Source organism: Lissotriton helveticus, chromosome 5_1 (genome assembly GCF_964261635.1).
Source record: "Lissotriton helveticus chromosome 5_1, aLisHel1.1, whole genome shotgun sequence".
NCBI lineage: Eukaryota > Metazoa > Chordata > Amphibia > Caudata > Salamandridae > Lissotriton > Lissotriton helveticus.
Window position 1 is genome coordinate 1,360,590,285 of NC_136065.1, and position 25,463 is coordinate 1,360,615,747.

At 49.2% G+C, this 25,463-nt stretch overlaps 1 protein-coding gene across 5 annotated transcripts in view; it reads right to left on the reverse strand.

Annotated features, from left to right (window-relative positions):
- Nucleotides 1–5,557: 5,557 nt before the first annotated feature.
- LOC144755394 (uncharacterized) overlaps nt 5,558–25,463 on the reverse strand; it is a 56,038-nt gene continuing 36,132 nt past the window's right edge. For 2 of the 5 annotated variants that reach the window (XM_078644247.1, XM_078644249.1), the window contains 4 exons: nt 25,109–25,429; nt 24,071–24,178; nt 14,011–14,233; nt 5,558–6,717 (listed from right to left, as the gene is read on the reverse strand). The gene's annotated coding sequence lies outside the window, so the exon portion shown is untranslated. The remainder of the gene's footprint in view (nt 6,718–14,010; nt 14,234–24,070; nt 24,179–25,108; nt 25,430–25,463) is intronic. The other 3 variants (XM_078644248.1, XM_078644250.1, XM_078644251.1) reach the window with 3 other exon arrangements.

Sequence of the window (25,463 nt, forward strand, 5' to 3'; positions counted from 1 at the left end):
CTGAGCCTCTTCCTGACCTCCTGTCTGCTAAGGAACAGGATGGGTCAGTGGACGGTGTAATCCTCTCTCCTGCCCAGACCCCTGAACAGCAGAGGGATTGCCGCGAGCTGTTGGGGCAGTTTGTCGCTTTGTTCTCCCTAACCCCAGGTGTCACTCAGTGCTGTGTCCATGATGTAGGCACTGGGGACAGTACCCTTGTGAAGCACACAATTTACAGGGTGACTGACAGGGGCAAAGCTTGCATCAAGGAGGTCTCCAAAATGTTAGCACTAGGGGTGATTGAGCCCTCAAACAGCCCTTGGGTCAGCCCGGTGGGTTTGGTCCCAAAGGCTGCCGCACCCGGTGCCTCACCAGAACTTCGGTTCTGTGTGGACTACCGAGGGCTCAATTACGTCACGAGGACTCACGCACACCCCATCCCCAGGGCTGATGAGCTCATAGATCGGTGGGGAGCTGCCCAGTACCTTAGTACATTTGACTTAACGTCTGGGTACTGGCAGATTGCCTTTACTGATGGTGCCAAGGAGAAGGGTACATTTTCAACCCCAGAGGAGCACTACCAATTCCGGGTAATGCCCTTTGGGTAGAAGAATGCCCCTGCCACCTTTCAGAGGTTGGTCGACCAGGTGTTGGCTGGACTGGAAGAATTCAGTGTCACCAACCTGGATAACATCGCAGTGTTTAGTGCTACTTGGGAGGAGCATCTGCACCACCTCTGGGGAGTGTTGAAGGCCCTGCTGAGGGCAGGTCTCTTGATCAAGGCCAGCAAGTGCTAGATAGGGCAGGGCTCAGTGGTGTACTTAGGACACCAGGTAGGAAGCGGCCAGGTGTTGCCCCTACAGCCTAAGATTGACACCATTCTGTCTTGGGAACCCCCCCCAAGACCCAGACAGAGGTGAGAGCTTTTTAAGACCTCACTGGGTATTACAGATTTGTCAAGGGGTGTGGCACCATTGTTGCCCCCTTCACACAGCAGACTTCCAGGAAGCAGCCCAGGAAGGTGAACTGGACTGATACCTGTCAAAAATCTTTTGATGCCCCGAAATCTACCATGGGCACAGCGCTCGTAATAAAGGCACCCAACTTCTTACAGGAATTTGTGGTGCAGACAGATGTTTCAGAGCATGGTGTGGGGGCTGATCGCTCAATTCGATGAGGAGGGCCTAGTTAGTAGGAGGTTACTTCCACAGGAACAGAAGTTCGATGGAGCATGAGGCTTTTGCTGTAGCCTGGGCACTGAAGAAGCGGAGGCCCTACTTGTTTGGGACTCACTTCCAGGTTCAGACCGACCACAGGCCCCTCAGATGGTTGATGCAGATAAGGGGTGAGAACCCAAAGTTGTTGAGGTGGTCCATTTCCGTACAGGGGATGGACTGTACGGTGGAATACCGCCCTGGTACAGAACACTCCAATGCTGATGGTCTGTCCAGATTTTTCCGCCTTAATAAAGAAAACTCCCAAGGGGGTGGGTAGCTCTCCCCACATTTCAGCTGCAGGGGACACGTGTTAGACCTGGCATCCTTGGTGTGGGTTTCCCCTGTATTTTTGCCTTTGCCTCTGTTTTTACTGTGCGTTTGACTTTTTGCTTGTCTAAATGCTTTGGGCACTCTGCCACTGTGTTCAGTGCCAAAGTGCCAGTTCTCCCTCTGTAAATTGTTGTCGGGAAATAGTGTTTCCATAATTGGCTTATTTGGTTTACTGCTAAGCCCCTAGTACAGTGCACTGTGTACGCCCAGGGCCTGTAAACCAAATGCTGCTAGTGGGCTGTGTTTGCCACCCACAAACACAGCCTTGCAAAAGTGGCTCAGGCCTGCCATTGCAGTGTGTGTGTGCAGCCTAGTATTGGCGTGTCGACCTGGGAAGTGCACCCACTTGCCAGGTCCTAACCTTTTCTTACATGTGAGTCATCCCTCAGTTAGGCCTATGGTACCCCTGTGGGCAGGGTGCAGTGCATGTGAAAGGCAGGACATGTCCTGATGTGTGTGGCAGTCCTGATAGTGAGACACTGCTTATTTTGTTTTTCACTAATGAAAGGCTCTCTGTCCCATGGGATAGAATACGAGTTCATTTATAACATCTAAATAGAACTAACCATTGGGACAAGATAGGAAGATAACGTTTAGTATGCCTGAACTCAGAATATAAAGATGCATCTTTTAGTAAGGATGATTTTTACATTCTGTGTTTGAAAATACAATTTTTAGAAAGTAGGTATTTTCTTGCTTAGCCATCCTGTGTGCCTCTGCTAGGTTTGTGCATCGACTGTCTGGCTTTGGAGTGCCATGTGCTGGGGATGTGCATTCTGTTCAGACAACCACTTAGGGGGTGAGGTGTGTCCTGCCATTCCAGGGTGAGTCAGGGCTGGGTTAAATAGACTTGGGCTGCATTCAGAGTTGAGGGATGAGATTTCTTTCACACCTGAATGGGTCTGGTCTGCCTTGGAAAATGCGGTCTTCACCTCCTGTCTGGAAGCAGTACCAGAGAGGACAGAACTGGTTTTGGCTGGGCAAAGAGCTTCTCTACCATCAGAGAACAAAGAAATTTGAGCTATAAAGAGTGGGGCCCAGACCCCCGAACTTTAGTTTACTTCTGGAATTCAATAGGAACCTTTGCCAATAAGAAGAGCTGGAGAAATTGAATGAGAAGTACTGCCCCTTTGCAGTGTGCTGTCTGGGGTTGGCCTGCAGTAGCTGTTTCTGCCAAGGAAAGGACAAGGACTTTGCCGTGTGCTGTGTCCCCTGCTTGAGGAAGATCTCCAAGGGCTTTAAGTAGAGCTTGTCTCCTGCTCTGAAGTCTAAAAAAACACAAAGACTTCACCCCCAGCTCCCCTGAACTTCCTTGCTGGTGGTTCTGACCTACCAAGAGGTGCCTGTTGCTGTTCTGGGCCTCTGGAGGTTGTTTCTGCTGTTGGGGGCTGGAAAAGTAACCCAATGACGAAAAGGCGACACATCCCCACCTGTTTCCGATGCATCACCGAAAAAGCCAACGTAGCGCCCGCCCACGGCTGGAGAAATTGCTGCACGCTGCATCGAGTGCACCGATCTACGAAGTACGAGATCACCGCACCGATTCAGACGCAGGCCCTGATGTGCAGCTGCAAGAACCAACGCATACTGGGACCGTGGCTGGAGAAATGAATGCAGCACCGTTGCGTTGAGAACCGCCACATCCCCGATACTTGTGCATCACACCGGGGCACTAAGTCTACATCAACACTGAGGCCACCGTAAAAAACAGACACATGACCTCCCCTTCAGTAAGAAACCGACGAATCACCTCCCCTTCAGTAAGGAACTGATGCATCACCTCCCTTTCAGTAAGGAACCGACGCATCACCTCCCCTGCGTGGCAGTAAGGAACCGAAGCATCCCCTCCCCTGGAGTAAGGAACCGACACATCACCTTCCCAGCGGCTGTTTTTGCTTATGATTTTGACGCATCCAAGGTACTTAGTGTTGACGGTGTCACATTTATAGTTTGCTATGGACAGAACTGTTTCTACCTTTCAAAAGTCATATTTTGATTACCGTATTGTGGATTTTTGTCATTTTGGTCTTGTTTGGTTTAGATAAAGATTGCTTATTTTTCTGAACTGGTGTGGTGTCCATTTAAGTGTTTTCACGGTCTTACTGTGTGTATGCACAAATGCTTTATTTACACACTACCTCCAAGATAAGCCTGTCTGCTCCTGTCAAACTACAAGGGGTGAGCAGGGGCTATTTTAGAAGTTTATTCCTCTTACCCTGACTAGGAAGAAGGGTCCCTATTTCGACAACAGGGCAACATTTGCCAACTAGAGACCCCCCATTTCTAAAAATGTTCATTTCACTCAAAGTTATGCTGTTGGAGGTATAAGGCCTATGTACTGTTATTGTCGGAGTGCAAATGCCTGTATGATATAATATATGGAATAATAAATTACTTTTAATTGCATTTATTGAGGTTAAAGAATATTATGATAAATAAATGTTCAGTGTTTTACTGTATCCTCACTGATCTGTTTAGAATACATACAGGGAATTGTGCCCACTGGGATTTTTTGGTCTTTTTCAGGTTGAAAACAGCAGTGCCACAAGCTGACTTAAAATCCCCGATTGTAATGACACTTAGGACTACTATGCGCTGCTGTTTTTTAACATAACGTTATCCCTAGTGAATTGCTAAAAGCTAGCAACTGCCAACCTTTTCATACAAAAGACTCAAATGCACTTCACACCATCTGAGACCTTTAAAGGGATCCACAAAATAGAAATGACATACTAGTGTATTATTAAAAGATATAGGACACACCACACATTGCACATTTTTACTAGCAAGCTATTGAACGATTATAAGAAATCATGTTTAAATCTATAACCAGAAGCTGGGACCCTTATTTTGCCAAAGCAAAACAGTAACAAGCCTTTGGAGAGGAAGTAACTTGGTAGCTGTTGTCAAACCTGAAATTCCAAGACCAGGATTGTGTGGCCTCTTGGGAGTAACCTGTGTCATACTCAACAGCTGCCTTGATCAAGATTTATTCTTGAGCGGGAAGTTTGACATCTAGACACACTTTCTGAACGCAGATTCTGCTCTATTCTAAACTTTTGAAGTGGATGAATCAGTGGTGTACCTGCATTTGCCGGCATGTAAGAGTGGGGGGGGGGGGGCGGGGAGGCTGGCAATTCCCGCAATGGCTGCAGGTAAGGGGAGGCAACCGCACCCGAAACTCGTCGGCCCGCCCTGTGCGGACAGCACCGCCCCTTGCCCAAAGGCTGGACCACCAAGATTCCCAGATGGTCAGCAGGCAAGAAAACCAAAAGATGCTGGCAAGTGAGGTCAACGAGAAATCATCACTGATGGCTTGCCTTCAAAACTTTAGCTATAACCTCTGTCGGACAAAGAGGAGTGACCAGTAGTAAGTGAAGAATGTATCCTCTTCCTTTCGGCTAATGGGTAAAGTAAACTTCAAAGTGCACCAGCAGAGTGTACATGGATGTTCTGCTGTGCGTAAGGTACAAGAGCAGCCCCCCCGACTACGCGCTATCAGTGTTACTTTGTGAACACATGCTCAAAAAACAACTATTTGTTTCTAAAGTGGAAAACAAAATATAGTCTCAACATTTTAAGCAGTGTTGCAGATATTTAGATACTGGCTGCAGTAAACGCACCAGCCATTACCCAATGCCCGCCCCCTCTCTCCTAAATACAGAATGTGTCAGTATGGAGTAGTGGATTGGGAGCATGGCAACAATCACTATGTGAGCGGGGCTATCAGATTCCTATTCTTTGACAACAGGGCTAACAGCGCGGTTGAACAGTCTGTTAAGTAGTTGTGCTCGCAAATAGCCTGATAAGGAGACCATATGGTTTGTGACTAGAATTGAAGCCAGACTCACTCAAAGCCCATATTTGTTGGGCAGACTTGAGGCCAGGGAACATTTCAGGAGCCAGTGTGAAGTAGGATAATTATCTACCCTCTTGCAAACATTAAAGACATGTGATTGTGAGTTGCCCTTTCTCCAACTGCCATATAAGTACAAGACTGCATTCCAACAGCAAAAACATGCCCACAATGGTGATCTTAACAGCAGATATTTATTTCTAGCACATCAGGCCCCAACAGATCACTGTCGGACACATTTTCCATGGAGTCAAATTTATCTTAATTACAAAACTCATTTATGTGGCCTCTGCCTTAAGGTATTCAGGGTATACAGTAATAGTGAAAAAAGGTTAAAGCACAGGGAGGAGTTCAGCAGGCTAGATGATCCCAGGAATGCTTATGTCCCTCAAATATTAGTGTTTCCATTTAGCGGAGGATGTTTATATGGAATTTCTGTGCCATCTAAGCCCACTGGATGAATGGATGTTGCTGCAAGTTACACGGATGTTCTCTTTTGCTTGTTGCTTCCTCTTGATGTGCTACAACAGAGCAGTAGACTCCAAGGCCATGTAGTGTGAGCACATTTGCAAAGGGGAATGTATTTTTGTAGACCTGGCTGGCTGGTGCTGGGAGAGATCACTAGATACACTTGGGTGAGGAAGAAAGGATGATTTTTTTCCCCAGGCTTGTGGGAGCACTGATGTGCTTGTGCCCAATCAGTCTGTCTTCGGAGGCGGCTTTGATATGGGTTGGTTACATCTAGTATGCTATTTCTGTTTTTTTGCTGCCACAGAATGCAGTGTCCAATTTGGTGAGTGCTGGTGGATTATTCGGTGGTCAATGTTTCAATGTGGCATGTGAAGACTGCTGATGCAGTCTCAGGTTGAGTTCATCGAGAAGGGGGCTTTAGACTTTCACCAATTTGCTTTTTTTATTCTATAGTGCAGCAGTATTAGAGTGAAGGTTATTTTCATAGCTGCACAGCTGGTCACTGCAAATCTGACTGACTCAGGAAAAGGTACTGAGGAGCCTGACTGAATGCGGGATCTTTTGTATATGAATAACAGCAATTGTGCAGACTGATGCTGCCATCAAGAGGCAGGAGAAGGTGATCCATTTTTTCCAAGAGTTATCAGAGGCATTCCATCTGCTACAACTCAGCGAGAGGGACAGTAGGGTGGATTACTCTACTGATGTCTTATTCATCAATGATCACTATACACAAGTCATAAAGAGGTACGGTGGAGTATCTAGACATAGCACCCGTCAGTCTTCCACCATGTCATTCGGAGTGTGCCCTTTGTGTCCCTTACATACTCTCTCTCGGACCATCAGGAGAATCCATTCATGAGTCTGTCAGAATGAAAACAAAAGTAACAGCAAGGTTGTTAAATCACAATGAAAGCTTTTCGCAGGACCACAAAGCAAGTCAAAGAAGCAAAACATTGCAAATCCCTTTTTTTTAAAAAACAGATTTGATTAAGCATGTCTTCCACAACTCTGTACATTTCAGATTATACAATGGAGCCTTACAAGTAAATCAAATTTACAATATAAGGACATGGTATTAGCTGTAGACACTCATATTTCCTCATATTGAAAGAAGTTTAATTCTCAGTATACCATTAAATCTTTATGTCTTCCGAAACTTCTGTTAGAGAGGTTCAGTTTGTTATTTTGATACAATCTTTATTCAGCTAGCTCCTTTTTCACTGGCATGTCTTCTTGTTCTAGTAAACACAGTTAGGGCCCGAATCACAGAATGAACTTAAGACTCAATCCTAAACTTACTATTTTGGTATTCACAGTATGCACTTACTACTTTTGGCATTCACAGAATGAACTTACTACTTTCAGTATTCACAGAATAGACTTACGACTACTAACTTTACGTCCGCTCCCGGGTCGGAAATTCCACTTCCGGGACGGAATTTTCAGCACTGTGGCGGATTTTGCGATTCCGGCCCGCAATTTCCGGCTCTGCGTCGAAATTTCCGGCTCTGCGTCGGAATTTCCGATTCCGGGCCGGAAGATACAAATTAAGGCAGTTGATCATGTTAGCCAAGGGTAAAGACCTGTCCAAGTGCCTCCCATCCCCCACCATGGATCAGCTAACACACTGCAGCCAATCCTAGCCCTGCAGCATGTATAAATGCAGAGCAGACACACACAAACCCTTTCAACATGTCACTGAATGTGTTTGTTGCACTGCCCCTTGCCATGCGGCAAAACTACTTGAGGAGGAGGAGAGCAGAGAGGATCTTCAGACAGAGGATCAACCTATTTGGATTGTCCAGCCAAGATGTAAGGGCCAGGTACCGTTTCCCTCCAGAAGTTATCATGGATATGGTATGTGAGTGGGAGCAGGAACTTGACTCTGTGACCTGCTGCTCACATGCAATACCAGCATATCTCAAGATCCTTTCTGCTCTCCATTTCTTTGCCATCGGGTCTTTCCAAAGGGTCTCCCGTGAACTTGTGGGCAATTCCCAGGCGAGCCAGTCGCGGTGCCTGCATCAGGTACTGAGATGCATCACTGCTAGAGCCCACAACCACATACAAATGCCACATACACTGGCCATGAAACAAAGGGCAGCAAGAGATTTCTATCTCCTTGCACAATTCCCACGTGTGCTGGGTGCAATTGATTGCACCCATGTGGCCCTTCAGCCACCCCGCCACATTGCACACATCTTCTGCAACAGACACAGATGGTATTCCATCAATGTGCATGCTGTCTGTGATGCCAGTGGGCGGTTCAACAATGTGCATGCAGTGCTCCCAGGCAGTACCCATGACAGCTTCATATTCCGCATGTCACCTCTTGCCCGGCGGATGGCTGCTGGAGAATTTGGCAACATGTGGCTACTGGGTAAGTACCAAGCACTAAAAATAAAAGATATGTGTCATTGAAATGTCTGAATGCCCCCCCAATATTAACCAATGTACAATAAGATTCATGGCCCAACAGACACTGCATGTATTAACGTATAGATCATGTCCTGTGTAAGTCAAAGAGGGAAATGTAAACAACTGCCCTTTCTTCCCTCCTCAGGCGACGCTGGGTATGCACTCTCCCCACATCTCCTCACCTCTTACAAGCGTGCAAACACTGTACCTTAGCGTAGGTACAATAGGGCACACATATGGACTCGCTCCATCATAGAGCGCACTTTTGGTCTGTTGAAGTCACAATTCAGATGCCTCGACCGTACAGAGGGTGTGCTGCTGTACTCCCCAGAAGTCGTGTGCAAGATCATATTAGCCTGTTGTGTTTTGCACAACATTGCTTTAACGCATGGCTTACCCATACCTCTGGAACCTTGGCTAGCTCTGAATCTGGGAAACCGGGCCATTGCACATAACCGGTCAGGGCATGCAAGTCCGTCATCAGCTCGTTGCCACGTTTTTCACATGAGCAACCTGTAGCGTCATGGACAACATGTGGTTTGCTGTCTGTTGTCAATTATGATGAAACTTGGATAGACACGACTGAGTCAATAAATTCCAGCCTGAGACGACTTTGCTAACTGCATGTAAATCAAAGCTGCGGACAGTAGTCAAAAGGTGGAGTGTGCCTCAGGTCATGTGCCCATGTCAGCGATCAGTGCAGTGGATGTCCCTAAAAACAACTATTCATGCTGATGACAAACAATACATGTCCTGAGAGACCTACCTGGACCACATGAGGATGGGTCACTTAATCACAAAAGGCTATAACCCTTGCATACTCAGGCCTGTGGCCTCAACAGATTTGACGCCCCCACAAATGATGGGCCCAGAACGCGAGTGATGATGTCATGGGTGAATCAGACACCATGGGGCAGATTTACAATAACTGGCGCATACCTGCATATTATCAGGGATGCGCCAGTTATTGTGCGTCACAGCAGACACCTCTTGCGCCACTATGGATGTGCTGAATTTACAATGCGGCACACAATGGCGCAAGAATAGACAGATGCGTGACGCATCTGCTGCCGTAAAGGTGACGCATTGCTGGAGTTCCAGCAAGGCTCGGGGTGACCCTATGCCTAACATGCTGCAACAATCCTTACGCCTTCAAGCAGGCGCAGGGTTCTGACGCAGCATGGCCATGAAAGTGACTGAGTGAAACCTTGTAGATTTCACTCAGCCACTTTTAGGAGGCGTTCCTGCGTCGGTACATCCCCCCCCCGTGCCTGAGCGCCCGCATGCGGCGCAGGGCTTTGCAACGGGACACATCTCCCAGACGTACTGCATTCATAGCAGTGGACGGATAGGACATCGCTCCCCCGCTCCCAGAACACCAATTGCAGCAGAGTCATTGCACTCTCACAGACACAGCGCTGGTTTCGACCCGAACCATGCAGTTCAACTAATACTGTTCGGACGAAGGACATTGTACCAGAAAACTTTCGGTGGCGCATAACAGGACCCTGCAGTCCAATTGCAAATGTGCGGACCCCGAGACCCCGAAATTCAGGTAGAGCAATCTCACCTTGAAACCGCGTTTTCTACCAACTCGTGTAGGCGGGCACGCCACACGCTCGCGATATAAAGAGCCTAGAATTAGGCGGTTGTATTACAATTACAGGCAGGCAAATGTTGTCAATTTTTAGTCCTGATGATGATCCCGTGTAACTAGAGCAAAAGGGGATCGAAACGTCGACTTCATGTAGTGCTTTCACAACCTAGCCATTGTGTTGTATTTCAGCTGTGTCTAGCGCTTTCTGGCAAAAACTTAAATTTAACATTGACTCAAAAGTGGCCAGCATTGCTCTTTTTTGCCTGTGAAATCTTTTCTCTTATATGTTGTTTGTCCTTCTTGAGTAAGGTACAGGACTGTGCCTAAAACCCATTTATTTAACTGTTCTTCATTGTGTTTAAATAAATACCCTGTCCGGCTGGACAGAGGACAAATATAGTTTCCTATTATGGCCTATATTTCATTCACACTTTTGATTTTGATAAGCTAAGGACCCTTGTCTTTTAAAACATCTCCCAGATGCGTCACATTCTAAATACCCCGCAGCATGGCACTGGCTTAGCGCCGCCGCTGGGTCACAAAAGGGACGCAACGGTGGCGCAAATGTGGCATACGGGGCTTGAAAATCTGCGTCCATGTGTCTGTGATATATCCACACTGCTCCATCTCAATGTTACGTAACACATCACACAACTCTAATAATGAGCACTCAATATGGACTACATGTACCATAATGCAAAGTAGAAGAAAATGAAACTGGGGTATGATGTTGTGTCAGCCCCCCCCCCCTTGCCTGTGCAGAAATGTCATTAAATGGTCTGTTCCCCATTTTGTTACATATTCATGATTTTCACCTGCACTGTAATTTCATTTTTTTCTTCAACAGAACAGCAGGATGGGAGTGGATTTGATTACTGATTGTGGATGGATCAGGATGAAAACAAAATGGCTGCCAACTACTTCCTGTGATGTATTTCCTACTTCCTGTATAAAATTTCCTCTATGTAAATATGTCTTCCGGGTCATTTTCGGTGGTTACGGCCCAAAAACATAATTTCCGGTTTTCGAGCGTAATGCGGGTGCGTGGACCCTACGCTCCGGAACCGGAAACTACATTTTCGGGCCGTAATCTCCGAAAATAACCCGGAACACATCATTTCATACAGGCATTGATATACAGGAAGTGGGAGACAGGAAATACATCACAGGAAGTAGTTGGCAGCCATTTTGTGTTCATTCTGAGTCATCCTCTATCACTGATCAGATCCTCAGACATCCTGCTACTCTCATCACACTTATATCCCCCAAAATGGCTGAGGAGTATGAAGAGAGAGCACCCCCTTTCACAGAAAGGGAATTGGACATCTTGGTAGAGGGGGTGCTGGACAAATTTCCTCAGCTATATGTGGACCCTGTGTACCAGCTGAGCACTGCAGCCCGGGCCAGGCTATGGGCCAACATCGGTGAGCGCTGCAGTACAGTGGGAGTCTACACCAGGAGTGGACAGGCTACGGAGCTGGTGGGCCTGTCTTCCCAGCACCACGTGCATCGTCCTCGCCTCTCTCCACTGTACAGGAGGGTCCTGCGAGCAGCTTGGCCGACCCTCCATGCTCAGCTGGAGGAGCATGAGCAGCAGAGATCTGGTGAGTGAATCATATGCAATATGTGTCTGGGAGTATGATGTGAGTGAAACAGTGCTGTACCATTGTGTGTCCCATGCCTCCATTCACCAATTCCATGTCCATACAGCAGTCACCAAGATTAACAAGCATTTACAATGCAATGGTCTCAGCATTATTAAAGGCAGAGCTATTGGCATTGCTCAATGCATTTTTTTAAAATCATAAATAAATGGCATTGTCATTTACAATGCCAATAGCTTAATCGCTCGCAAATGCCTGACCTACTGCATTTACACCCACACAGAGCCACACACACACACACATACAGAGTCACCCACAGTCATTCACACAGAGCCACCCACACACAGAGCCACCTACACAAATCCACCCTCACACAGACCGAGCCACCCACACAGAGCCACCTACAAAAAAAGCTATCCCCACAGAGCCACACACAGACAGAGCCACACCCACACACACAGAGCCACACACAGACAGAGCCACACACAGACAGAGCCACACACAGACAGAGCCACACACAGACAGAGCCACATATACACACACACACACACACACAGAGCCACACCCACACACACACAGAGTCAAACACACACACATTGCACAATCAGAGCCGGTATGTGGAAGCCCGTAGAGGCAGTTAGAGCCCCGTCCGGAGCTATCCAGAAGCATTCATTCAGCAGCGGTTTCTCCGAGGGGGCCTGGCCGGGCCACTGGGGGTCAGTCATGCCGACGGTGGTAACTCACTCCCGCCCCCACGGACTCTCAACTAGCTCATCCATCCTGACCACGCACTTACCCAGCTCACACCCATCAGCACGCACACTCGCCCAGCTCACACCCATCCTGACCAAGCACACTCACCCAGCTCACGTCCATACTCAGCACGCACACTCACCCAGCTCACACCCATCCTGACCACGCACACTCACCCAGCTCACACCCATCCTCAGCACGTACACTTGCCCAGCTCACACACATGTGCAGTGCCTAATAGAATCACTCTGCAGACATAAGTGCAATCCGAGGCACGCCCCAGGTGCAGTGCCCGCTCACAGTGCCAACAGGCCATGCCAAGTACAGAAGCTTCTAGAACTAAAGTCAACACAGCAGGGAAGTGTCGTGCGACCCACAAGGGGAGCTGTGTCACACTCACACGAGGTGACTCCTGTTACAACCCTGTGTATTGTGTCCTGGGCCTCTCGGTGCCCGCTGATGCCTGCTTCCCCCCCACCCCTCTCCGGGGATCGGGCACATACATCAGTTTTTCTGTGGGGCAGATTCTCCTCTCGCCCTTCCAAAGTCGATATAATTAGGGCCATTGTGTATGTACATGCAATTCTGTAAATATACGTGTTTTCCTTGTAGCGCCTATACCCACACTCCTACCAGTTGTCTCCAAGCACACGCCCTCTCTGCGCCGTGCAACACCTTGAACATACTACAATCTGCCAGACCCTTTGCAGGGATGACGCTGTGCACCAAGGCAGCATGGATAGCGCCTAGAAGGGGCGAGGCGCATGCGCAGCCTGGACACGACACCTAAGGACCCGTGATCACAGAACACATAAGAGGTGCCCCGTGTACAACACCCACATCCCATGCTCCAGGTGCCCCAGGGGTGAACATCTGGGGTTCAAGGTGGTTCACTGCACCCAGCATTGTGGCGGGGAGGGCCCGTGCCATGCGTGACACCCTCAGCCGTGCGTGACGCACATAGCCGGCAGCATCGCGAATTATGACATTTTAAATCAAATACTTACAATGTTCATGAAAACTACAACTCCCAGAAGGCAGAGCGCTGACCTCCGGACCCCCACACACCCCTCCTAACACCGACACAAGGATTATATAGTCCACATCCTCTGTCATATTTGCCTCATTGCTTCGCCCTCGGATTCTTGTTCACCATCGCTCTACACCTGTTAACAGCATCTTGCAGCTCAGCTGCCATCCCTTCCCGTCTTTCCCTCCACTGTTGATTTATCTTCCCGGCTAATTTCGACTCCCCTTTTCAACAGACCCACGATTGCCAACTCTTCTATGCTCTCCCGCTTTCATAGAGTACTTTCTATTTTCACACGCGCTCTTTCACCTATGCTTAATTTTGCTTCTTTATCACCCACTTGTTTCTCCAACACACCGCTTTCTACTGCGCACTCTTAAAAACCTGTTTCGCTCCCACGACTATACTCAGACTACACGTAAATCTCGCTTCTCGGTCTCCTCTTCGATTCTACCTTCGCATCAATTTCCTGACTGGCCCCACTTCTCTTCCCATTCACTTTCTGATGGTCCCCTCACTCTTGGATACCACTTTCTCTCACCTACCATCCAGGTATCCTCCTCGTTTGTATCTGTAAAGGGTAAGTATGTAAATTTCCTCATGTACTTGGTTTTATAGTGAAGCGCTCCGAAATCTTTGGGTAAAGTCTCCGCTATACAAAATTGCATGAAATAAATAAATAGAATTAATTTATCCCGTTGCTTTTTATTCTACTCTCGACTCTCTCACTGAGCCTTTCCTTCTGCACTCACCCATTCGCTCGCTGTGTGGCTGAAAATGTAGAGCGCTACTTGGCTTGCTACCTCCAGAATTCCCCGAATATAGGGATCATGCCTACGCAGAGCAGCCAGGCTAATGTCCAAGCCCTTCTCCAGGAGCAGTCCGCTCACCGCTACCCCAGAGGCAGCCATCTTCCCCTCGGCAGGCACCGGCACCATGGACACAGAGAGCAGACTAGCGCCGCACTGTTCAAACCTGTACACAATAGCAGAAACTACCATTTTAGGAAGGGAGATAATGGGCCCTGGGTGAAGAGATATAGAAGCGAGGAAAATACAGTCAAGTACAACAAACCTTAAAAGCGAAGTGTTTTACACTACCTTTTGAAAATATTACAATTAAACATTATTAAAAACAATTCGTAATACTCGATACTTAAAAATATTGCCACACCTGTCAAAGCCAGCAAGCTAATATTCCATAACTAAATACACATTTAATTTCTGATCTGCTTATTTAAGTACTTTTCACTGTCTACGTGTTTGAGAATTGACAAAATGTGGACAGATTTTGCCATTTCAACATGGCCGCTGAGTTTACACATTAAGAGAAGACTCTCGAACTATGATTCCTTAAGTATCCATTGCCACCTCAGTCGCCCTCGTTGAAATGTTAAAACCACAACCAAAAAGTTTAGTTTCATGACAAATACACGTATATTTTTCACACAACTCACGCCTTTCTCCAGAATGCTATATACGTGCATTGAAATGAAACCAGTTAGCGAAATGCAAATACTATATTTTATGGCCTTTACCATATAAGAAGTACGCGTCTGAGAAACGTTTGTCTTCCTTCATGGTTTGTTGACGCCCAATTAGCTAGTAAGAACATTTAAAGGCAAAATCAGTACTTCTTTCTCTTCTCGTGTTTCTGTTAGGCTGGTACGCGAGATCACCAAACAGAACTCTTCCATTGCCAGAAGCGCGAGTGGGCACGTGATTGTGTTGTAGGAAAGACAGTACCAGTCAATAAACAAACTCTCTCGCAGCTTGTTACCCAGGCAACTGCAAATGCATCTTTTTCTATGTGTTTCAAATGGCAAATAAATATGCGTGGTCTCTTTAAAATGTATTTGAACCCCTTTTAAAACCAATTGCGACAAACCCACATACTAAATAGGGGGGGGGAATAGGAGTTGTTGGAGACATGGGTCTGCTTTGCTGCTGGAATGTTCGGGGGGCACAGAGTGAGGGAAAGCACATCCGCCTTTCTCCGAGGTCAAGAAGAAATGCCTCGGAGAAAGGCACCGTCATTTTGCGATTTGGGGCGTATTTTTTAGGTTGAGTGACGGATGACGTCACAGATAGAAAGAACCTAAAAAACACGCCCCCGAATCGCCAAAAGACGGGGCTTAAAGGGAGTGACGCCCCTCTCCTCCAATGGCTGGCCAGCATTTACTAGGCCAGCCAATGGAGAAGAGGGGCGGGTTCCAAGCCCCCTCTAAGAAACATAAAATCTTCGGCTCCGCCCACTGCTACGCAGTGTGGCGGGCCTCGACCTAAAAAGGCACACTGTGGCATATGGACTGTACAGGGCAGAGTGCATTTTGGGAGTAGTAGTTTCTTCATGACAACTAGGTAAATGAGCCACACTTGGGCATTCATATTGAAGTCTGCTCTGCCAGCACCACTACCATTGAACCAAGTAAATCATAATTGATGTGTGCATTGGATGAGCAATGGTACAGACACTGTCCAGTGTGCGCATGGCAGGCCAAAGGGTATTGGATGCTATGACTTGCATTGCAGTTGTAGAGTTTGGGTTCCAATTGAGACAGATCATCATGTGCCATGGAGTTAAGACAGACTTTGAGATCCTTGCATCAGTCTTAAGTGTTCCTTAATTTGCAAGGTGTGTGTCCAATGACAGACGTCTCACCCTCAGTGGCCTGTATGACATTTCACATGTACAAGTAGCTGTCACAACGACTGTTCACCGGTGTACTGCTCTACCTTTTAAGTCAACAAAGTCAATATGTGGCACTGGATTGTCCGATGATGTGTGGGGACGGCAAAAGGCTAGACTCACAATGTAGCTTGAGAAGTTGCCCAGACCCTATGTGGATGTGTGACCCACATTCGGCATTTGTCTTGTCCCATACAATGCTACAGAGCAGATGACACTTGTCCAGACGTTAAATAGCTGCAAATCCATGTCAATGGCCAAAACTAAATAAAATCTGGACTCTTCATGTTCTCCTTTGGTGGACTGGTTTTGGAACAGGCACATGTAGCAGTGACAGGATACACAGATCACAAGAATACCAACGTTGAGGGTTGGCCAATAAAGTTGCGTAAGCCACAATAATACAGATGAGATGTCCATGTCAGTAAATGACGGTGAACATACATGTAATGTAAGTTCATAAACACTGAGGGGCAGATTTTCAAGACCCATGCGCCTCTTTTTCACCGCCGTTGTGTCACCTTTGTGGCGCAGCGGCGGCGCAAACCAAGCACCATGCTGCGGGGTAATTACAACGTGACGCGTCTGGGAGATGCGTCACGTTGTAAAGCCCTGCGCCACATGTAGGCGTTCTGGGGCGGGGTTCCGGCGCAGGAACGCCTCCTAAAAGTGGCTGAGTGAAATCTACAAGATTTCACTCAGTCACTTTTAGGGCTATGCTGCGTCAAAGCCCTGTGCCTGCTTCAAGCAGGCGTAAGGATTGACTCAGCATGTTAGAGATAGGGCACCCCCGAGCCTTGCTGGAGCTGCGTCACGCTTGCAACGCAACTCCAGCAATGTGCTGTATTTCCGCCGGGGATGCGTCACGCATCTGCCCACCCGAGCGCCACGGTGCGCCGCATTCGGCGCATCAGTGGTGGCGCACAGGTGGGCAGATGCGTCGCAACTCTTCTGGCACATCTCTGCTGATTAGCAGAGATGCGCCAGGAGTCGTAAATCGGCCCCTGACAACTGTAGAGTGTGATCAGAGGAAAACAAACTCTGACCTCGGCGTATCTATGTATATGTCTCGTCCTGCATGAAACAACCACCACATCAGGATTTTGCTTACATTTCAGCAGGCACAGATGGTGCGACAGAAGAACTGCATGAAAAGGTCCGGAGCAGGAGGACATCAGTTCGCCGGCGGCTACACCCTCTTTCCACCAGCGAGGAAGAAGAGGCGGAGGGAACCTCAACATCATGAGGCATGGGGATTGCGCCCACCCGGGATGAGGAAGAACACCACTCTGGTGCAACTTTCCTGGGTGGAGGCTGTGGACATTGAAGGTGGGGGGGGGGAAGGACCCGACACTTCTGACCATGATGTGGTGGAAAGCTACTCTCCCCCACGCTCTTCACAAGTGGGTCCTGAAGAGGTGTCCCCGGGGCAGACCAACATTCATTATGGGCCTGTCATCAGCCCCTCCCTACCTCCAGATTCCCCCATGCCATCGGGGGCTCCAGCTCCATCCACTGCAACCTGTCCCCCTCCTCGTAGCCGCCAACCCGAACGCAACATCTGCCCCGGAACTGAGGCATCACATCCCTCCTGTCCCCCCCAGGCCCCACCCGATGTTGTTCCTCTTGTAGCTGTGCCAGGGGACTTGAGTTGGATAGTTGAGGGTCAAAAAGACATGTCCGCTCGCATCATGCTACAAGTGTGTCTAGAGATACGCACAATGTGAGCGGACATTCTCCGACTTCTGGACAACCTCGCCACCAACGTCAATTCCCTGGCCACCGCCATGTCGTCTGTTGTCTCCCAAATCCCTTCCCATACCACCGTCAATGTCTCCCCCTGTCCGTTGCACAACACTGTTTCCCCACGTACTCCTCGTGTGTCACGATCCCATGTGGTGCCTGTTCTGCACCAACCAGCCGTGTGCCTGCATTGGACACTGAGGATCTGGACATTGGAGGATGAGCAGAAGGACACTTGACTTTTTGACTGAGACGTTGTTGTGGACAAAGATTTAATTTTCCCCTTGTAAATAGACTGGTTTCCCTGACGCTCCCTAACGTATTATATTTTTTGCCCCACCCCAATCCAAGTTCCCTTCTCCTTCTGATATAAGATCATCACTTGTTTTCCTTGCTCTCTTCCAAACGGACGGTTATTTTCTGTTCTTACAAAAATATCTTCTACTTAGTTTAACTTGTTTGACTTTATTTTGAATGTCGGTTTCCGAATATGGACACATATTTTGTGAGTCATCTGCTATGCACATAATAGCTTGTTGCAATGATGGGTTATGTCACACACACACACACACATACCTACATCGTTATACAGGACATGATACACAACAGAATATTTCTTTTGTAGATCTTTATTTTTCCTATACACAGTTGTTGTCACTGGCGATTGTGCTTGCGACTTCGCAATTTGGGAGGTGATGATCGCTGTGAGGGGTCAAGTTGGGCTTGTCACCTACGTGTTTGTGGGTGTTGTACAGAGTGATCTACATGTGCAGGGGCAGATGGTGTCTGTACATTTGGTGTTTGTGCCTGGACAAGGGCTGGTTGTGCAGGTGGTGGGAGTGACGGTACAGGGTTGGTGGTGGTTGTGCAGGTGGTGAGGGTGACGTTACAAGGGTTGGTGGTGGTTGTGCAGGTGGTGGGAGTGACGGTACAGGGGTTGGTGGTGGTTGTGCAGGTGGTGAGGGTGACGTTACAGTTGTTGGTGGTGGAGGGGATGGTACAGGGGATTGTGGTGGTTGTGCAGGTGGTGCGGGTGATGGTACAGGGGTTGGTGGTAGTTGTGCAGGAGGTGGGGGTGCCTGTTCAGGATGCCGGTGTGTTGGTGTACCTTTGTTGTGGTGCTGTGCAGTTGGTGGTACAGGTGTGTGGATGTGCTGTCCTGGAGGCAGATGCGATGGCTCCCCTCCCTGCGTTGGCCGTGAACGGAGACTTCGGATCACAATCAGCATGCCCTCTATCACCTTCATGGCCAAGGCATGGTGTCTTGCACTCTCTTCCCTTTGGATGGATATCAGGTCTCTCAAATTCCTGGACATGTCCTTCCAAGTCCTATCCAAAGCGTGGCTCACCCTGTCCACCACCTGAGGGAATTGGACCATGTCCTGCAGGGACCCAGACATGTCAGACAGGGTAGCCCCTATGACACCAATGTCCTGCCTCACATCAGCCTGCTGTTGGAAGAAGTCCTGCTCCCACTGGCCACCTGCTCCCACTGGCCACCATAGCCTGGTGCAGGCCCCCTCTGCAGGTGTCTGCCAGGGATGGGATGAGCAGGTCCAACACCAGGGGGGGTGGCAGGTGGAAGACTGGGCAAGAGAACGGTGCCCAGGGGATACCTGCACCACAACAGGGCTGGTACTTCCCAAAGATGTTGGAGAGTGTGGCAGGGATACACTGTGTAGGGAAGAGCGGGTAGGGGAACCACCATGTCGGTCCTGGAAGTGAGGGTTGTGAGGGAGTGATGGCCACGCCAGCAGATTTGGCAGGGTCGTCAGAGAACATCTGAGTTGGGAACACGGAGGATTTTTTGATGGTGGCAGTCCTTTGACAAGAGATGAGTCTCCAGGAGAAGGCATATATCAGCATGGGCATTCTCAAGGCAGGACAGGACCGCTTTGCGTTTAACGGGGTTGTTGAGTCCCCGCACGTTCATGGTGAGGATTTTAAGAGTAGTGGGCGGCATCTACCTGGTAAGAAGTCAGGAAGAAGTGGCAGCGAGGGGCAGAGATCGCCCCCGGGGCCGGAGAAAAGGTGCATCAACCACGGAGGAGCGCCTCCACTGTGTAGCCCTGCGGTGAACAAAAGACTGGTGGACGAGGGATCCCAAAACCCTGAGAAAACAACCCCAAACATAGAACAAAGGCCCCCAAAAACAGGGGAAAGGGAAAAAGGAAACACCAACAAAGACAGGAACCACGTTGTCATTAGTGCATACGATGTGCGGTCGATCCCATAGGGAAGACGAAAGCAAGCTCCCCCAATGGGGAAAGAAAGGGAAACAAACAACCAACATCTGAAACATGGTAGTCCGTCATCCCACGATGAACAGAAAAAGTCTGTTAATGGGTCCATAGAGGGGCCAAGATTACCCCCTCCCTGCCTCCCGCCTAGCAGATCAAAGAGCAGACAGCCCCTTCTAAAGTCATGTGGAATGAATTTTGGTTAGGTCCCCTGGGAGCGATTCCAGAGCAGCCCTTGGGCTCTGTGCGATTTCTGCTGGGTCCAGTCTTTTAGGGCGTGTGCAGCGTCACTGTAAGCCCGATGGCGAAACACCTGCAGCGGGCTTGAGCCGTCATTTCCTTCCTCCTCCTCCGGCATAGTGACACCAAGAATTCTGCAGGTCTCCGACAGGGATCGATGCGGATACTGTTTCCCGCGCATATGGAAAATCAGTCGAAACGGGTGACGCCAGGAGTAAGAAATGTCCCGTTGGCGGAGATGAGACGTGATTGGACGGAAAAGTCGACGTTTCGGGAAGGTGATGGCCACAGAGACCTGATAGAGGGTGGGCGTTGGTCTTGGTATATGATCGGGTGCATGGTCCTGGCCTTACGGAGGATCTTGATATCGAAATCAGGCGAGTTCCCTAGCACATGGTTGAACAGCCCCTTCACATAAGCAAAGATGTCTCCCGCTTCTGCATTCGTAGCCACTCCCTGGATCCTTATGTTATGCCTACCGGAGCAGTTTTCGAGATCTTCGAGATGCGTTCGAGGTCTACCTGTTGCTCATGGAGGCGAATTACCTCCTGTTGAATCGCTGAGCGTTCTGTGTCTCTGCCGTCCCCTTTATCTTCGGGAGCTGCCGCACAATCCCCAATGGCAAATACGTCCCTGCGAATGTCCTTTATCTCAGAAGGTGAGATCGCGTTTCACTGTCTGCAGATCTTCCCGGAGCGTTGTGAAGAGGGACTCAAGGAAGGCGTGCGTCACTGGTTCCTCTCGATCATCCCTCGGTGTTAAAGTGGATGAGGCCTCTTGGGACGAGTGAGCCACCTTGAGGGGGGGGCCCTGCTGGAAGCGAGAGAAGAGGTCCTTCACCATAAGGTCGGATTTGGAGTCCTTCTGGGGTCTGTCCCAGGCTGGCGCCCCAAGGAATGAGCAGAGCAGGCCCGCTCCCGCTGTATGCCGGGGCAAGGCAGCGTCAATCAAGCAAGCGCGCCAGGGACCAGTCTCTGAACACACCAGGACCTCGCCCAGGATCCACAGCAGGCAGAGTCTAGAGTGAGCAGTCGGGATGTCGCAGTGGCAGGCACGCCCAGCCGCCCACGGGCGGTGCACTCCAAATGATGAGGGGCCCCTCGCTGAACAGTCTCAAGTCCGGGCCCACCCTAGGTCTGCGGCAACTCCCTCCAGGGAGTCCCAACGGCGTCGGCGAATGGCGGCAACCTCTCCTCTCAATGTCGGCAGACGGGCCGCCATCACGCGGGCCCCGTGTAGCCCAGGCCGCAAGCAGGGGCCCACGTCTTCACTCCCAGACCCAACAGCCTCCAGTCGTAGCAGGTCTCAATATAGCCCAGATCTCTTGACTGGGTGAGAGTATTCTGCTTAATTCAGAGACTCTGTCCCTCACCACCCCTTGTTGTAAATATTTTTGTCCACCCTAAGCGTGGAAGGGTATACTCAGACATGAGTCCCTTGCTCATTGCACCATCAGGATTCAAGCAAGCCGGGCCGAAGACGGCTGTAATGCCAGAAACCGGTCCCCGGAAGCTTGTTTCCTTCCCAGTGTAAGAATTGGCTTTTGTAGTCTGGTCTGCCCTGTTCCCATGATGCACTGGGCCAGGGACAGACTAATTTGCATACAGCCAGGTTCTGAAACTGGGATGGTGCAATGAGCTAAAAAACGGTGTTGGATCTAGCCCAGATCTCTTGACTGGGTGAGAGTATTCTGCTTAATTCAGAGACTCTGTCCCTCACCACCCCTTGTTGTAAATATTTTTGTCCACCCTAAGCGTGGAAGGGTATACTCAGACATGAGTCCCTTGCTCATTGCACCATCAGGATTCAAGCAAGCCGGGCCGAAGACGGCTGTAATGCCAGAAACCGGTCCCCGGAAGCTTGTTTCCTTCCCAGTGTAAGAATTGGCTTTTGTAGTCTGGTCTGCCCTGTTCCCATGATGCACTGGGCCAGGGACAGACTAATTTGCATACAGCCAGGTTCTGAAACTGGGATGGTGCAATGAGCTAAAAAACGGTGTTGGATCTAGCCCAGATCTCTTGACTGGGTGAGAGTATTCTGCTTAATTCAGAGACTCTGTCCCTCACCACCCCTTGTTGTAAATATTTTTGTCCACCCTAAGCGTGGAAGGGTATACTCAGACATGAGTCCCTTGCTCATTGCACCATCAGGATTCAAGCAAGCCGGGCCGAAGACGGCTGTAATGCCAGAAACCGGTCCCCGGAAGCTTGTTTCCTTCCCAGTGTAAGAATTGGCTTTTGTAGTCTGGTCTGCCCTGTTCCCATGATGCACTGGGCCAGGGACAGACTAATTTGCATACAGCCAGGTTCTGAAACTGGGATGGTGCAATGAGCTAAAAAACGGTGTTGGATCTAGCCCAGATCTCTTGACTGGGTGAGAGTATTCTGCTTAATTCAGAGACTCTGTCCCTCACCACCCCTTGTTGTAAATATCAATATAGATCAAGGCAGGCATGGTCTGCTCCAACCGGCCAGCTAGAGTCCCCGTGGTCTCAGTGGCCAGGTAGACTGGCTATGCAGGGGGCCCACCCCCGAAGTCCCCCAACTGGGCCCACCTCAGGCACGTCAGTCTCAGGCACGTCAGTCCCAGGCAGCCGCTACCCTCACTGGCTCTGCGTGCGTGGCCTAGGCATCGAGTCCCTGCATGTCCTCCTCACCTGCAGGGACGGCTACAGCGTTGCTGCCGGTATCGCCGCCGATCGCCTGGTCTCCGCCGATTCAGAGCAGGCTCCACAGGGCCAGACTCGGGTGACGAGGCCCCGTTGCTGTGGAACCACGCCCCATCGGGCGCCTCAAGATGGTCGTACAGGAGAGAGGAAGCAGCCCACCAACACCACTCTGCCGCCGCCGGGGTGTAGGACGCACGTCCGCCGCTGGGGCGTCTCTCCTGGTTCCAGGCCCACGGGCAGCGGCGGTGTAGGTAAGGCCAAGTCGTCACACAGCACCCTGATACAGTAGCGACCTCCAGTCAGCGGCCACCAGGAAGCTATGTGGCACGGGGGCCGGGTCACTAACGCAGAGCAGCTAGCAGCGAGAGTAGGCCGCGCCGCCGCTGCAGACATACCAGCTCCGGTTGTAACCCTCTCCGTCCGCGGTGTGCGGACCGGCCAAATTCCGCACTGCAGGGGCCCTCGTTGCAACGTCGCAAGCAGATGCTATCGCCCCTGACGGAGGCGCTCCTTGGGGTTATGGGCTGGTGCTGTAGTACGGCAGTCGGCGGAGAGGTACCTACCTCGCCGCCATCTTGGCCACGCCCCCAAGAAGGTTTACAGCACATTCTGGAGAAACCAGAATATAACCCCCAATGTGTTCCGGCAATGACCACTTCTGATCACTAAACTATATTATTGATAGCGCCCTATGGTCCATTTAAGTCTCAGGTCAAGGCTTCTTCTGCAATAGTTTGAATAGTTAGATACCACAAGTCTCTGTAGAAGGAAATTCGTTCTCTAGGGTTCCCCCACTCCCCCCCCACTGTTATCCCCAAACCACAAATCTGTCCCTTGAAAACGTGTCCCATGGTTATAGGCATAGTGGGTTCGATCCACCACTGTTGAATGGGTATCTAAATGTGTCCTTATGCAGCACAGCAGCCAAGACTTATGGTGCATTATTTCCCTCAATTTAACTCATGACCCAACGAAAAAAACAGCTACTCAGACTAATCAAAGTGAAAGGAGACGTGAAGCTTCCCCAAATCAGTTGGGTTCAGTAAGTAATTTAGAAATAAAGGAGTCTCCCTGCAGACGGAGTTCACATCCACTAGAGAAGGCCAAATTGATCGTAATGAGAAACAGAACTCCAATGATGCAAGTCTAGCTCCTGCACATTGTAGGGAAAATGCACTTCTAGATATCAGAGACAGGGCCTGGACAGGAACAGACTAGAAGAACATGACTTACCAGAAGGAAGATGGCTACTTGGGATCTTCCGCTGTTAATTTCCAGGGTGAAGTGTCTTCTGTAATCCACCTGCAAACGAGCAGGCTGCTCTTGAAGGCACAAAGTACACTAAAAATGAGAAGCACAAAAAAAGGCCTTAGCACCTTACGAGACCAAGATACAACACATTCACCCCGCCTCCCCCAAATGAAACAATATTTCTTATATGGCAACGAACTAAAAAAAACAAATACCAGGGAGGCCTATGGCCAGTGTTAATAAATGGGCACAGGGTTGGGCGTCCACAGCATGGTTTGTGAACTTAAGTGTAATGCGGATACTGTTGACATTAGGCAGCCAAAGTGACACGAAGTGGCTCAAAGAATACCACAATATGTGACGCTGGCTATGATGAGTCGGCTGTCTCACATAGTTTTTCAGAGGGACAGGGTGTTATGTACACCATGTCAGTGTTTAGTGGATGATTTGAAACCAGATGGATGAGAAACCAGTATAATGGTCCAAAAAATCAAAATAGTATTCAAAATAATTTAAATCACCTAAACAAGATAAAGGTTGACAGTGTTCAAAGTGAAAATTTAGAGCGGGAGGGGTAGTTCACAAAGTCTCAGAGTCCAGTTAACAAGGCTACAAGAGGTCAAAATGTTGTGTCTACAGTGATACACTGTTCTAGGAGAGGTCAGTTGCGATCCACGTCTCAGTAACAGTTCAACAAGGGAATCTACTGGTTCTGGAGTTTGACGCGCACCAATGTATGCCTTCTTAAATGTAGAAAAACTTCAAGCACTGCTATGTCAAACCTGGCAGACACCAGCAAGATTTCTGGTTGGACAGGCATCCACTGGACCCAAATATTCAGCATTGGCGACCACTGTACTGGGATATGGGGTTAGGCCCAACACAATGTCATACACGGATATCTTCAGAAAAGTAAGGGCTGGAAGAGAAAGGGTTTCAGCACTAGGGCAATTAGCCAAAGCCAACAGAGACTACCACAAGGCCTGGCATGAAAAGAAAAAAACACCCACGTCTTCTCACCTGAAAAAGGTCCAATACAGGTTCCCACAAAGGCAGAGATGGCAAAGGGCATGTCCAGGATACTGCAGGCTCACCGACCTTGTAGGTCTGGTCTGTTTCTCCATAAATCAGGGGTCTCAGCTTACAATGTTTTTTGGCTCATTTCTGCTGAGCTCAGCTGCATGGACCTTGTGGCTTCAAATCAGATCACTTCTTTTAGAGAACCTCCATACAAGCATCTGTTAGTTGAGCCTTCCTTTTAGTCCTTTTTGGTGAGAGCATATTATTTTTTCAGGCACGAGCTAGGTCTCTGGTGAAGTCCTCCTGCTGATGTGACATTTTCTGTAAGACCGAGAACTGGTATTATCTACTTTTG